At 58.0% G+C, this 13,119-nt stretch overlaps 1 long non-coding RNA gene across 2 annotated transcripts; it reads right to left on the bottom strand.

Annotated features, from left to right (window-relative positions):
- Positions 1 to 2,808: 2,808 nt before the first annotated feature.
- LOC134525226 (uncharacterized) lies at positions 2,809 to 11,261 on the bottom strand. Of its 2 annotated transcripts, none has more exons than XR_010073727.1 (5): positions 9,309 to 11,261; positions 8,119 to 8,303; positions 6,332 to 7,077; positions 3,489 to 4,034; positions 2,809 to 2,939 (listed from the first exon to the last, which is right to left on the bottom strand). It is a non-coding gene; the product is annotated as an uncharacterized LOC134525226 (long non-coding RNA). The 2 variants fall into 2 exon arrangements; XR_010073728.1 differs by lacking the exon at positions 9,309 to 11,261 and adding an exon at positions 9,133 to 9,264.
- Between the last annotated feature and the right edge of the window lie 1,858 nt (positions 11,262 to 13,119).

Genomic DNA, 13,119 nt, shown 5'->3' with positions numbered 1-13,119 from the left:
ACCGCTGTCGAACAGAGCTTTGCTGAGGTGGGCAAGGGCTTGCCGCGAGCCCACGGTGGGTCTTTCCCAGTGAGGCAGCACCAGCTTCGCTGAGCCATCGGCAGCTCCAGGCTGACGGGAATATCCACGTCTAAGTGAGGATCCTGACGGCGATGGGAGGCGGGACAAGCCGCTCGGTTGCAGGCACTGAGCTGACGCTGGGGATGCGGAGCCCACCCTGCGCGTCACCGTCCTTGGGGTGCTGCAGGGAGCCCAACATCTCCCCGTCGGTGCCCACCCATCCCCTCCCTGCAAAGGATAAGGACACGGGGCAGAGAGGGAGCACTCCTCGCCCCGCTCCAGCCCAGCAGGGGCAATTAACGGGAGACAAACGAGGCACCTGACTCACCCCTATTTCCCAACAAGGGCCTAAAGCACTTGGCCACGGGGGCCAGAGAAAGCCCCGTTGCCCCGCAGCTCAGCAAAAGGACCTCGACTGCATCCCACCCACCTCGGGCACCTCTTCAATGGAGGTGACAAGGACGTGGCTTTCCCACCCACTTCAAAAGAGCATCACGGGATTCAATCAGCCCTTGCCTGACCCCTCCGGCGTCTGGAAAAAGCTGGTGGGACCTTCCCGGTGGGACCTTCCCGGGATGCGCAGGGCTTGTACCCGCCGGCCCGGCTCCCGGGAGCACAGGAGATGCTGGCCCCGAGCATCGAGAGCCGTCACGGTGCAGATGAAAGCACCCGAGAGCGTTTCGGAGCGATGGAGAAGACAAAGGGAGAGGATGAGCAGACACAAACCTGCCCCAAGTGCCGGGGTGAGGACGGGGAAGGTGCATGCTCGGAGCCGAGCTCTGCCCCAGATTTATGGAATGACCTCAGGCAACTGCTTTCATCTCGCTCCGTCTCTGCAAAACTGGGTTAAACGCTCCCCTCTTCCCTCCTTGTTTGTTTAGACGGCAAAAGGGCTGGAGCACGGGCTGTCGCCCAGGTCCTCGTAGGGCCGGTGCCGAGGCTGAGCTGCTCCAGGTGCCGTTTGACTTGATAGCCACCAGGCTCGGGCATCCCAACACACCACATCCACTCACCCCACAGCTCTGGGAACGGCCCGAAAAAAACCCAGTTTCCTCTAAAAGAGGGTAGAAATACAGAATTGGTTCTGACCCTGGTTTTCAGGAGTGGGAGGAAATTTTGGCATGAAAGCGGAAGTCCTTGTCTCTTTTGCTAACCATCAGCCCCTTCCTCGCCCCATCGCCACGGGATGGAGCAGCAGTTGCAGAGTCATCCCCCTACCCGGGCGCGTCAGGGAGCAGGACAGGGAGCTGCGGGCAGCAGCGGTTCCCTTTGGGCCCCAAACCCCGGGGCTGGCACCTGGGGGGGTCACACTCACTCCCGGCTCCGCACCGGCCGTGCTTCGCCCATCCCCGTCTCCCGGCGCAGGGACCCATCCCACCCCCCAGCTGTGGATGGAGTGGGCAGAGAGTGGGCTGGACCCGGCTCTCCCCGACACCCCCCTGGGCTTTGCCAGGACAGGGGGAAAGCGCAGCCCCTCACACCCCACGTCCCCCCCTGCAGCCTGGGCAGGGGACCCGGCTTATTAGCGCAGACACTGGAGGAGGGGAAAAAAAAAGAAAAAAGGAACTTGAACCAAACCCACACGCTGCTGGTTTACGGGAATGGTTTGCATTGACCACAGGAAACAACACACGCGCCCGGGCAGCGCTGCCCTGCAGCCTCTGCGGGGCCATGACATGGGGCAGCGGCGCTGGGGCAGGCAAGATGGGCAGAAGCCGCGGGGATCACAGCCCAGCCCGCGGCCAAGGACGAGGCACCGGTGGCACCGGTGAGGAAAGACGCAGGGGGAAGGCGGGAGGGATGCGCCGAGCCCAGCCCCACCGCTTCGGGGGTGCTCCATGGAACCGTCCCCATTCCCCGCTCCGAAAACACGCCGGCGGAGCTGCCGAGGTGCTTTGGATTCCCCTCCGCGCGCACCAAAATTCAGCAAGGCTTTTTTGACCTGGAGAAGCCCCTACCCACTGCCAGCGTGGCTCTTTCCCAGCAAAGCCAGCGGGATTTGAGACCCATCGCGGTTTGAGACCCACGGTGCAGCATCGCCTCTGGCTTGGGCAGAGCCGTCGCCAGCTGCCGGGGAGCAGCGTGGTCCCCAGCCGTCCCCCCTCACTGCCATCAGCCACACAGCCCGGCTCAGCCCTACAATCCGGTTTTCCTCTGCCGGACCCACCATCCATGGGAGCGGGGAGCCAACGTGAGTCACCGAGCGGCTGCACCGTCCCCAAATCGCAGGGAAAGCGGGAGGCGAGAGCCGTGGCCGGCAGCGGGGGAGCGAGGGCCAAACTCCCCGTCCCCGGGCAGCGGGTTGTGCAATAACAGCCCGGTACCAGCCCAGCTTTGAAATGCAAAGGCAGAAAGCTCTGTTACGTTCAGGTAGTGCCGTTGTGGTCTAAGGCAAACAAAGTACACAATATAAATTGGCTGCAATTGCTAATCAACGAGCAGCTTCAGACCAAGAGGCATCTCGCATGTAAATCGGATTTACCGCTAATTAAATGCACAAAGAAGATTTTTCCAGGCATCCAAGGTTGCTTCAGCAGAGTCTGAACACCCACACGCGCACACACCCAGCACCTCTGCAAAATGATGATGACTTTTTTTTTCTTTTTTTTTTTTTTTTTTTGCGCACAAGGCAGTTCATTTCCATGCGCGTGGATTGGGCAATGGCGCCGTTCCCGCGGCCCCTTCCTTGCTCCCGCCACAGCCACGCGTGCTCCCGGGCTGCGCAGTGGCAGCGCCCCGACCCACCGCCGGCCCTTGGGTCTCCCAGGTTTCATCCCCGTGGCCATGTCGGGGCGTCTGGGTGGGAAACGCAGAGAGATGGGACAATTTCGGCCCCAGGTTTTGGTGGAGCTGGGTGAGGTCTTGAAGGTGGCAGGTTCCTGCAGGTTTGGGGAAAACGGCTGGTTTGAGGGGAGAGACCCAAGAGGTGCCATCTCCCGGAGGGGACACCAAGGTCCGGCCTCTGGCCAGCTGGTTGGCACAGGTACCACAAGGTGCTCGCGCCAACGGCCATAAGAGAAAGTCATCTGCAGGTGTGAGGACACGTCACCGGTGATGCTCCACGAGCCAGACTCTGGGGATCACTCTACGCTGACCCAGTCGGTGTTTGCCGCACACCACGGCAAGTGCTGGAGGAGCGTTACGAGATCGGTGCTTTTTTCTTCCCAACTGACTTCAGAGCTGCCACGAGCTGCTGCCGGCCAGGAGCCGACCCAGCCCCAGCACCCTGGTCCCAGCACGCGGCCGAGCCCCTCCATGCTCCGCACCCGAGGCCGCGTGTGAGCAAACCGGGATGATTTGGCAGAGGAAAGCTTGGGGTCAAGGAGCAATTCCCTGCGGTGTGCCAGCAGGAGGCAGGCAGCCGGCAGGACGGAGCGGCGAGTGCTGCCCTTAATGGGTGGTGAATATAAAACACCTGTTAAACTCACCTGAAACTACGACGACTTCAGCGCGAGGAGGAGGAGGAGATGGCGGTGAAACCAGGCTGGCCTTTTCCTAGATCTTCTCCTGGAGCGGTTTTAGCCACGGAGCCCCAGACTGGACGGGCAGGACGGTGCGGTCGAGCTGGAGAAGGCACGGAGAGACAGCACAACCCGGGACGTCGCAGCCGGCTCGCCCCGGCCACACGTGCAGAGCATGAACCCCGGTGCTCCCAGCGATGCTGAGCCGCTCGGGGCCACCCACACCCCAAAATCCCGCTGCCCCGGGGGTGCAGACTCCCGTTCCTTCAAGGTCGCCCCCGAGCATCACCCACGCTTGCAAGCAGGGCGTTAATCCCAGCTAGCTGGCGCGCTGCCAGCAGCCACCGCGCCGCAAGGACGTCGTCGTGTGTGTCCCTCATGGAGGCCACGTTCGGGATGCGTTATGGCGGGGGTGTCGGCGACAGGCAGCACGGCGAGGAACGCTTCGGGGCCCAGAGCCGTGGACAGAAATTCCTGCTGCTTCTGGACAGGGCAGAGCCCCGTGGACGAGTCCTGTGCAATTAGGGGAACGGAGGAATCAGGAGGATGGAACTCCTGATCGAGAGCAGCGCTAACGCGCCAGAGGCTCCGGCAGCGAGTCTGCAAACCCCTGGACGGGGAGCTTTGCCATGGGGGGCAGTTAAATGGTGAAACCAGCGCCAGGGCTGGGGGTGGGAAGGTTCAGAGCGTGGCCAGGAAAGCTCCTGGGGACGCTGGCGGTGCCCGGGCTGCAGCCAGGGGCTGGCAGCTTCTTGTCCCCGCTGGTGGGGGACGCTGTGGCAAGGGGAGGGCTGAGCTAGACCCGCTGCCTCTCCTGCTCTGCCCTGGTGGCCCGCTCTGGCCCCTGCCCGCAGGGGAGGTGGCACAGGAGCAGCCCCCAAGCCCTACCGCGGCCTGTCCCCCCGGCACGGCTCACCCACAGCTCCTGCCTCCGCCATGGGGGCAGCCAAGGGGAGATGGCAGCACCTGCAAACCAGCCCCTTCCACCTCCTCCCAAGCGCACCCAGCCCCCGGCCGCTCCATCCTCCAAACCCCTTCGCAACTGCTCGCGGCCTTCCCGTACGGCACGGCCGCGGGACGCACCGGAGCTCCCACGGGCACGGGGGATGCGTGCGGAGGCCGCGGGCGGTTCTGAGGGCAGGCTCTGGAGAAGGGGCAGAGGGAAACGCAGCCCTTGCAGGGGGCTGCTGGCGGGATGGCTGCAGGACCCGTCCCACCCCAGGCGGTGACGGCGAGGGGCAAGAGGCACCGTCCGGCAGGGAACAGGCGGGTTTGGGAGCCCACCCCGCCCAGGGGAGATGCCGGGGACGGGCAGGCGGCAGACGCCGCCGTGTTTCACAACTGCAAATGGCTCGCGCTCCCCCCCACCCCCACCCCCCGCCGCCACCCACATTTGGGGTGTGTTTGAAAGATCTAGATGTCGACTTTGTATCTCCTGCTCATCTCCAGTTGAAGCATTCCTTCTTGTTTACTGGTCCTCTCCCAGTCACAGGATCCCAGTCGAGGGAAGGAGCCTTCATTTCCTAGGGACATCTTGCATTCATTAGGACATGTTGTTATTGACTTACAAGGCTGCTAATTCTCAAGGTCCAATTTAGCCCTCAAAACCACTAACATGTGTGCTGGGGAGTTGCTACATCCCCGCGCTCAGCCAAGTGTGGTAGCCAACGCAGCCAAGCTGGGCACAGAGGAAGCCCCGATGTAAAGCCACCCTTCTCCATCACCTTGCGGGGGGTGGAGGTTTGGGTCCTCAGGAGCTTCAGCCCCCCGGGGCAGCTGCGTCTGGTGCGGCGATGGCTCTGCAGGAGACACGGCTGCGGATGAGCTCAGTATTTGCCCTCCGCAAGTGGAAACAAAAGTCGATGAAGAGCAGCTGCGATGCTGGGGGAGATGCCGTGGGGAGACGGGGACACCCGGTCCCCCACACTGGCACGGGAACAGCCCGCAGGGCTGCAGGACAGGGGAGACACGAGCAGCGCCCCCCACCCCCCCCACCCCAATTAGAAGCAGAGCGTGAAGCTGCGGGGTGGGAGGACAAACCCTGGCTCCCGGGACCCATCCGCCCCCGAGCTCTGCCCCACGAGACGGCCCCGTCAGACGCCGTCTTAAGAGCAAATTCAAGTGGTTTGAGAAGTTGCCTCAGCCACGGCTGAACTGCAACGACTGACCGCAGATGGGCTCCTTGTCTGGGCCCAGCATTAAGTAAAACAGGTTTGCTTAACTCCCCATCTTGGGGTATTTCTCCCGACTCCGGTACCCGGGGAGCCAACGGGGAGGGGCAGGTTCCTGAATTGCCTCCTCGCAGCCCCGCTGACTATATATAGTGAGCCCAAGCTCTTAACTTAAGCCCCTCGGGGCACTGACTCACCAACAGAGGTGGATTAAAGTGGGGTGGCTGGAGCAATTACAGCCCCCAGCTGCCTGCCCCACCCCGGCCGGGAAGCTGCAGCCCCCACAGCGGCCATGGCTGAACCACACATGAAGCAACGCCTGAACCACCGGGTGTTTACAGGCTGGTGAATGAAAGCGGCGCTGGGTTCCTCCGCCGAGCCAGCCCGGGAACCGCGGGATCCACAGGCTCCACGGCGCGATGGCTGGCTGATTGCGCCGGCGGCCGGCGGGGTTTGCAGCCCCCGGGTACCGCCGGCACGGCTGGTGGAGATGCAGCTGATGCACCTGCAGAAGAACCTCTCCTGGAAAAGCGCTCTCGAATGTGCAAAGGGTGGTCACAGCCCTGGGATCAATTTTACCTTGGCCAACAAGAAGCCGAGACCCTATACAAAACTAAAGGAAAAAGCCACGAGACTGACCCTACAGCTTCTGGTCCAGCACTCGCCACCTTCCCTTCCTTTCCCCAGGTTTTGCAGGTTTGGATGGCACCGTGGGGCAGGAGCCCCCATCTCTGGGTGTCCGTAGCCTGGTGTGGGAGCAGGAGCTGGGGCCTCCCAGCGTGGAGGTATGATGGTGGCTGAAAGCTCTTCAGAGGTGGACGGCAAACCCTCTTCTCCAAGATTGAGGTGCTGCAAAGGTCTCATTTGGGGTCACCCGGAGAAGGAGAGCCAGGAGCTGACCTCCCGAAATATCCCCACCTCTGCGGAGGCGGTTTTTGGTCCCAGCTGGAGGAGTCCCCCGGGACTGTGGCTGGTGCAGGGCCAATGGCAGCATCTCCCGTCATCCTGCTGCCGCTGGCTCCAACAGTCCCCATTTCCAAGCTGAGCCTGTCCCAGCACGCATCAGTCCAGCAAAACCCGTACGATTATCGCCGTCTTTCCAGGCAGTTCCTCGAGCGGAGCAGAGGAGTGATGGCAGCCAGGAATTGCATTAGACCCCCGAGGTGTTTACAGAAGGCACGGAAGCAGGAACGCTGCCTGGCCCTGTAACTGTCTTCACACACACACACAGGAGCTGCTCAAGTCACTCGAGCACAGAGATACCAGCTCCGCCATGGGCCCAGATCGCCACGTTAACGAGAGGAGTCATGGGATTTGCATCCTGAGCCCAAACTGCGATGCAAACTAGCGCTCCATCGGGAAACGAGCGGGATGGAGGCAAGCGCCTACCGGGGAACAGCAGAAGATCGTTAGCACCGTTATTAGCGGGGTAACGTGTCCCCAGGGCATGGTGCAGAACCAGGAGGTGCTCTTGGCCTTCAAGAAGTCGAGGAGTTTTCATGTGCTGCTGCACCCAAGCTAACCCACCCTTAGCCGTAGGTGATGTGACTCCATCGCTGCCGCAAGCGCTGCTTCAGGCAGCATGTCCGCAGGCAGGACCACCTTGTTCCAAGCACCCTGCACCCTGGGGACAGGCTCCTTGGACTGCAAGGCTGATGGAAACTGCCGGGGTGCTGAGGTCCCTTTGGAAATCAGACTCCTCAAGGGCTTTGTGAAAGGCCCAGAGCAGCTCTAAGCACCCGTTTCCCAAGTCCTGGGAAAGGCAGCCTTGGGCTCCTTTGAAAAATTGATTCTCAGGACATGGCTAAGAGGGACTTAATTTCATTACCATATATTTAAAAAATGCAGATGGAGAGGAGCCTGGGCAGGACAGATAGACCTCGCTACAGGCAAGCATAAGGCAACCTGTAATTAAAGGGTTCAACTAATCCTTCTTGGGTTCAGGTCATCACTTAGAATGGCTAGAGATGGAAGGGACCTTAAAGCCCACCCAGTGCCACCCCCTGCCCTGGGCAGGGACACCTCCCACCAGCCCAGGCTGCTCCAAGCCCCGTCCAACCTGGCCTTGAACCCCTCCAGGGATGGGGCAGCCACAGCTTCTCTGGGCACCCTGGGCCAGGGGCTCACCGCCCTCACAGCAAAGAATTTCTTCCTAAAATCTAACTTAAATTTACCATCTTCCAGTTTAAAACTGTTCCCCCTCATCCTTTCATTAATTTAACTGCCCGTCAGAGGGCCTTGTCCTCAGAAGAAGCTGACCCCGGCCACAGCTCCTGTGATGGCCATCCAGTCACAGGTGACATCGGACACGAACCACCTACTGATTAACGCCAGGAGGGCACATGCTGCCACTGGTGACCTTAGAGGATGGGATTCAGCCAAGTTGAATAACCAAAAAGGTCCATTTAGGCACTAAAAAAACCTACATCTCACGGTTGCAAAAAAAATCCCCGGAGTCTTCCGTGAGCAATATCTGCCTCCAAACGCAGGCGCCCGGCTGCACGCAGAGGCCGAGCTCTTCACAAAGTGATGCGCGTCTTCAGAAGGCCACAAGAGGCGGGAGATGGTCTGAGAGGTGGGAGATGATGGTCTTCCCAACACACAGCCGTCCCTGGAGAAGGACGAACAGCACCAAATTGTTTTAAGGTCTTTAAAACAGCAGCCGAAAAATCCAAGTGGATCGTTTCCTACTGGACGTATTTGGGAATGTATTTATTTTATATCGCGTGAAAAAATTCCAGGATGTAAGTGAGAAGCCAAGAAAGAAAAAAAAGAAAAAAAAAAAAAAGAAGAGGGGAGGGGGGGAAAGAAAGAAAACAAATTTGAACCGGGAATGTTTTACGTGCAGTATTAAATCTCCAGCACACAATGAATCATGCAGTTCTTGGTCTAACAAGGAGGACTCCAGAAAGTCTGTAGTATGAAGGAGTCACTGGAGACTCTAAGAAATATGGCAAGCTTGGTCCAAAGTGCACAAAAGAAGGGTGTTTGTTTTTTTTTTTTAGTAAAGGAAAAAGGAAAGAAAAGAAAAAACTAATGGTAATAAAAAAAAAAAAAAGCTCTGAAATTACAGTCCTACAACAGCTTCATTTGTATAATCCTGCTCGTACCCAGGAGCTGTTTTGCAGCGCTCAAGGAGACTAGAAATAGATGACAAAATGCAACAAAAGCAATGGGTATTTGAACTTTTGTTCCAGATCCAAAACGCGTGTTTACGGTGGGACGAGCGCTTCGGTGAGCGAGCTGCGCACACAAATCGCCGAGAGAGAGAAACAGGGCTGGAGCCCAAGGAGCCGCCGAACCTGTTCCCTCGCCCAGGGCAGGCGGGTGTTTACACAAACATCTGTCTGCAGCGCTTCAACACGTCCTTCACCCCCCCGTGGCGGCCGTTCCCCAGCCTGCCCAGGCGGTGGGAGATTTTATTTTTCCTAAAATCTAACCTGAATCTGCAGCTTTTGCTTCCTCTCCCCCCGACCCCGACAGCAGTTCCCCTCCGTCTGCGCGGGGAGACCTCTGCCTCTTCCCCATCCTCGTTCAGGTGATGGACCCTTTCCCTTCGTGCATCCCGCTCCCGCTCTCTCCTCTCTCCTGTGAAATTCCAGAAATAGCCACTTACCTCTGAGGTTTGACCTCGCAGCCTCCAGCCCTGCCTTCCCAGCTCGGGGCCGACGTGCAGAGGAGAGGACGGCACGAGGTGGTGCAGAAACACCCAGAGGAAGCCCCGAGGAAAACCTCGTCTCTCCCGAAGCTCTGCCGCAGCCTCTCCCGTCTCTCCCTGTGCCCGGTTGGAGCTGGGCAAGGCAGGAGCCACATTCCTCTCTTTAGGGCTGGAGATGGTAAGGGGATGGACCTGAAGGAAGATCTGGTATGGTTGTGAGATTGATTTGGGTCTGGAGAGAGGGTACGTGCGCTCAGCCAAAAGCTCCCCAGGGTGTGAGGTGCTTGAGAGCTCCAGCAGCGACTCTGGGTCCAGAGGAGGCCACAAAGATGATTGAAGGGCTGGAGCCCCTCTGCTGTGGGGACAGGCTGAGAGAGCTGGGGGGGTTCAGCCTGGAGAAGAGAAGGCTCCGGGGAGACCTTCCAGCCCCTTCCAGTCCCTAAAGGGGCTCCAGGAAAGCTGGGGAGGGGCTGTTTGCAAGGGCCTGTAGCGACAGGACGAGGGGCAATGGTTTAAACTAGAGCAGGGCAGGTTCAGATCAGACATGAGGAAGAAGTTCTGTACACTGAGGGTGGTGAGACACTGGCCCAGGTTGCCCAGAGAGGGGGTGGAGGCCCCATCCCTGGAGACATTCAAGGCCAGGCTGGATGAGGCTCTGAGCAACCTGATCTAGTTACAGATGTCGCTGCTGACTGCAGGGGGTTGGACGAGATGGCCTTTAGAGGTCCCTTCCAACCCAACACGTTCTATGACTCTATGACGCTAAGCATGGACAAAGGCAGAGCTGCCTCCAGCACTGGCAAAGCCAGCAGAAGCCAGCCCAGAGGACAGCCCACCATGGCAGCAGCAGACCCAAGACCCTTGACCATGGTTCCACCAAGGCTCCCCACTGTCCTACAGAGATGTTGCTTTCTCCGCTGCCCAAACGCAGCCACTCCTGCCCTACGGCACAGCAACGCTTTCCCATTCCTGAGGCAGAAAGCAAAGAGTCATGTTTATCTGGGGTTAGACTAGATGACCTTTAAGGTCCCTTCCAACCTAAACTATTCCATCATTCTGTGATCTCCAAACCTGCCCAGACCACCGCCACCAAAGGACCTGGCTGTCCCTTTGGTCTCCAGAGCAAAACCATGGGATCTGCAACAGCAAGAGGCAGCCGCGCATCCTGCAAACAGAAATCCCTCCTGCCAGGGACCGCGTCGTGCCCAGGGGGGGCTCAGTCCCCTTCGTGCCCGAGACAAGAGGTGGCCAAACACCCCGAGGAGCTTGCCCACATGCGGACTGGCCGGGGTGAGCTCAAAACCTCTGGCTTCCCTTAGTCAAAAGCAGCAATATGTCAACAGAGGAATGTCTCGCCTTGCCCAGTCACACCGAGCTCCAACTGGAGCGATTAATCTTTATAACATGTGGAAGGAGGAATGCACAAGTCAGCAAGTGCACGGGGCAGGTGGAGGAGGCTCCGGGGAGGAGAAGGGGAGGGGCGGGGGGGCTGCCTTTTCCTTCTTTTTTTTTTTTTTTTTTTTTGGTAGAAGAACAAGGCTGCAGGAAGCCCAAGATGAACCTGCCAGCTTGGCTCGGCCCAGCCATCAGCCCGGGACTTCACAAGCGGTGAAACACTTTGTGGTTTCGCTCCATCACCACCATGGCAGGGCCCTTCTGGGGAGCTCGCTCGCTTCTTGAAGCCACTTTGATGCAGGATGGATCCAATAAAATTAAAAAAAAAAAAAAACAAAAAACACCAAACCCAAAAAAACCTGGGGGAGGGGCAGAAAGCTTACCCCATGGGCATGCACAAGCACAGCAAACTCGTTCCTTGGCCTTTCATCTGCCTTAATAACACGCTTTCTGTGGCATCTATAGAAACCTGCTAACAGCAAAGAACCTGAGCTCGTCTAAAACGTGAATCCAACTTCTCCGCACATTAATGGCTGTGACGGAGCCCCGGGAGCACAAAGCGAGGACAGTTACCCAGCCGGGGAGCAGCAGCAAGTCTTGGAGCGTCTGCTGGGGTTACCAACAGCATCCACATCGTTTAAGCTCTCCTTGCTCGATTAGGTGGGAAATGGGAAGAATTATTGCTTTGATAACACCCAAAGTGCCCAGCTCCAGGGAAACTCCTGGATCTTCACCAGGGGAATTTCCTACACAGCCCCGAGGAAAACCCGGTAACCCAAATCATCACCGGGCTTGGAGCGAAGGGCATTGGCAGCAACCTCTGCCGCATCGACCAGCAAGACGAGGACCTTCAACACCATCCTAAACCCAGCTCTTATCCCCCATGATATGGCACCAGAGGGCATCATCAACGTCCAGCATTGAACAGCTCAGCAGAAAGGCCCGACAGACTCCTTGGCCTTGGTTTTTACCAAACTTACCACGTCAGATAATTCTGTATTGCCATAGGCAAGGCTCATTCAGCATTAAAAAAAAAAAAAAAAAAAAGAAAAAAAAAGAAAAAATGTATTTCTGCATGGCAGAGGCTCCCACATGGCCCTTGTCAGGTGGAGGAGGCAGCAAGGGCTTGTGGTGCAGCACCAGGCACCAACTCCGGAAAGCTGGGTTTAATACCTGTCCCATCTATTACCAGAAAAACAGGGACATGAGACCTTCAGATCTCACTGTTCCAGCCTTCCTGAAAGGGGTTGACAAGTGCTACGGGAGACATCAAGGAGTGAGATGTACTTTTCTTCTCCATCGGTTCTCCATTGCCCCTGAAGCCTCACTGCGCACCTGCAACGGGGACCTTCTTGGCTTCAGAGCTCCAGCAACCCAATTGCCCATAATGACCACAATCACTGTCATTAGTGACTAAAGCGGCATAAAATCCACATCCCGTGGGCAGGACAGGAGCCCAGCAGCAGAGGTCATTTCAGGAGCCTAAACTCAGCTCTGCTAATTAGCACTGGGCACTGTGCAGACAGCACGCAGCAAGAGGAACCACCCAAGTATCTAACCATGCTTCAGGATCCTCAGTGGGGATCCATCAGGGATGGGCCAAGGAAATGCCTTGTGGGAAAGAGATGGTCTTAAAATGCCGTAATAAGAGGCGCTTGTCCCACTGGCCTGCTTGGTAGGATTTGGAGAGAAGCATCATGCAGCTCCCCGGGTCCTTCAAAAACTATCCCACCTCTAGAGCTGTGCTTTGTCCATGCTGCAGAGCTCTTGGAGGGGTTTGTAGCATTCCAAGAGTGGGGATTCCTACAACAGCAAACAAATGCCCATCAATTTCCAGTGCTCTTCACTCGCTGGATGAGGTGGGATCTGAAAAAAAAAAACAAACCCCCAACCAACACCAAAAGCACAGAAAAATACCAAGAAGAGTCCTGATAGCCATCTGTGGTCATCTCCGACCTGCACGCTCAGAAACGTGAGACACGGGTCAACACATTGGAGATGCGGCACAGATCTTCTTAGGACATGGGGACAAACGTTTCTCTAAGGCAAGCCCGAACACACCCGCACTGTTAAAATGGGGTCAGAACCGAGTGTTCTGGTTGTTTCATTTCTTTCATTCTCTACCCCACAAGAAGTCAAACATTCCTCTCTGCATTCCCCCTCTGGACCATGAAGAAGGAGCAGCGGGATGTCACGGGAGGGCGGAGAGACCCACCAAACCCTGGGTGGGGGGAAAGGTGCAGCCCCATTGATGGCCATTGACCTGGGCAGGGTGTAGAGGGGCAGGAGCTGGGCCACCCTTCTGCTCCGGGGAGATTCCCTGAGCCGAGGCTGACCTCCACAGGCCAGCTGGATCATAACAGCCCTGCGCTGC

This window comes from Chroicocephalus ridibundus, chromosome 19 (genome assembly GCF_963924245.1).
Source record: "Chroicocephalus ridibundus chromosome 19, bChrRid1.1, whole genome shotgun sequence".
NCBI lineage: Eukaryota > Metazoa > Chordata > Aves > Charadriiformes > Laridae > Chroicocephalus > Chroicocephalus ridibundus.
Note: the sequence above shows the minus strand (reverse complement) of the source record. Positions and strands in the feature narration are given on the sequence as shown.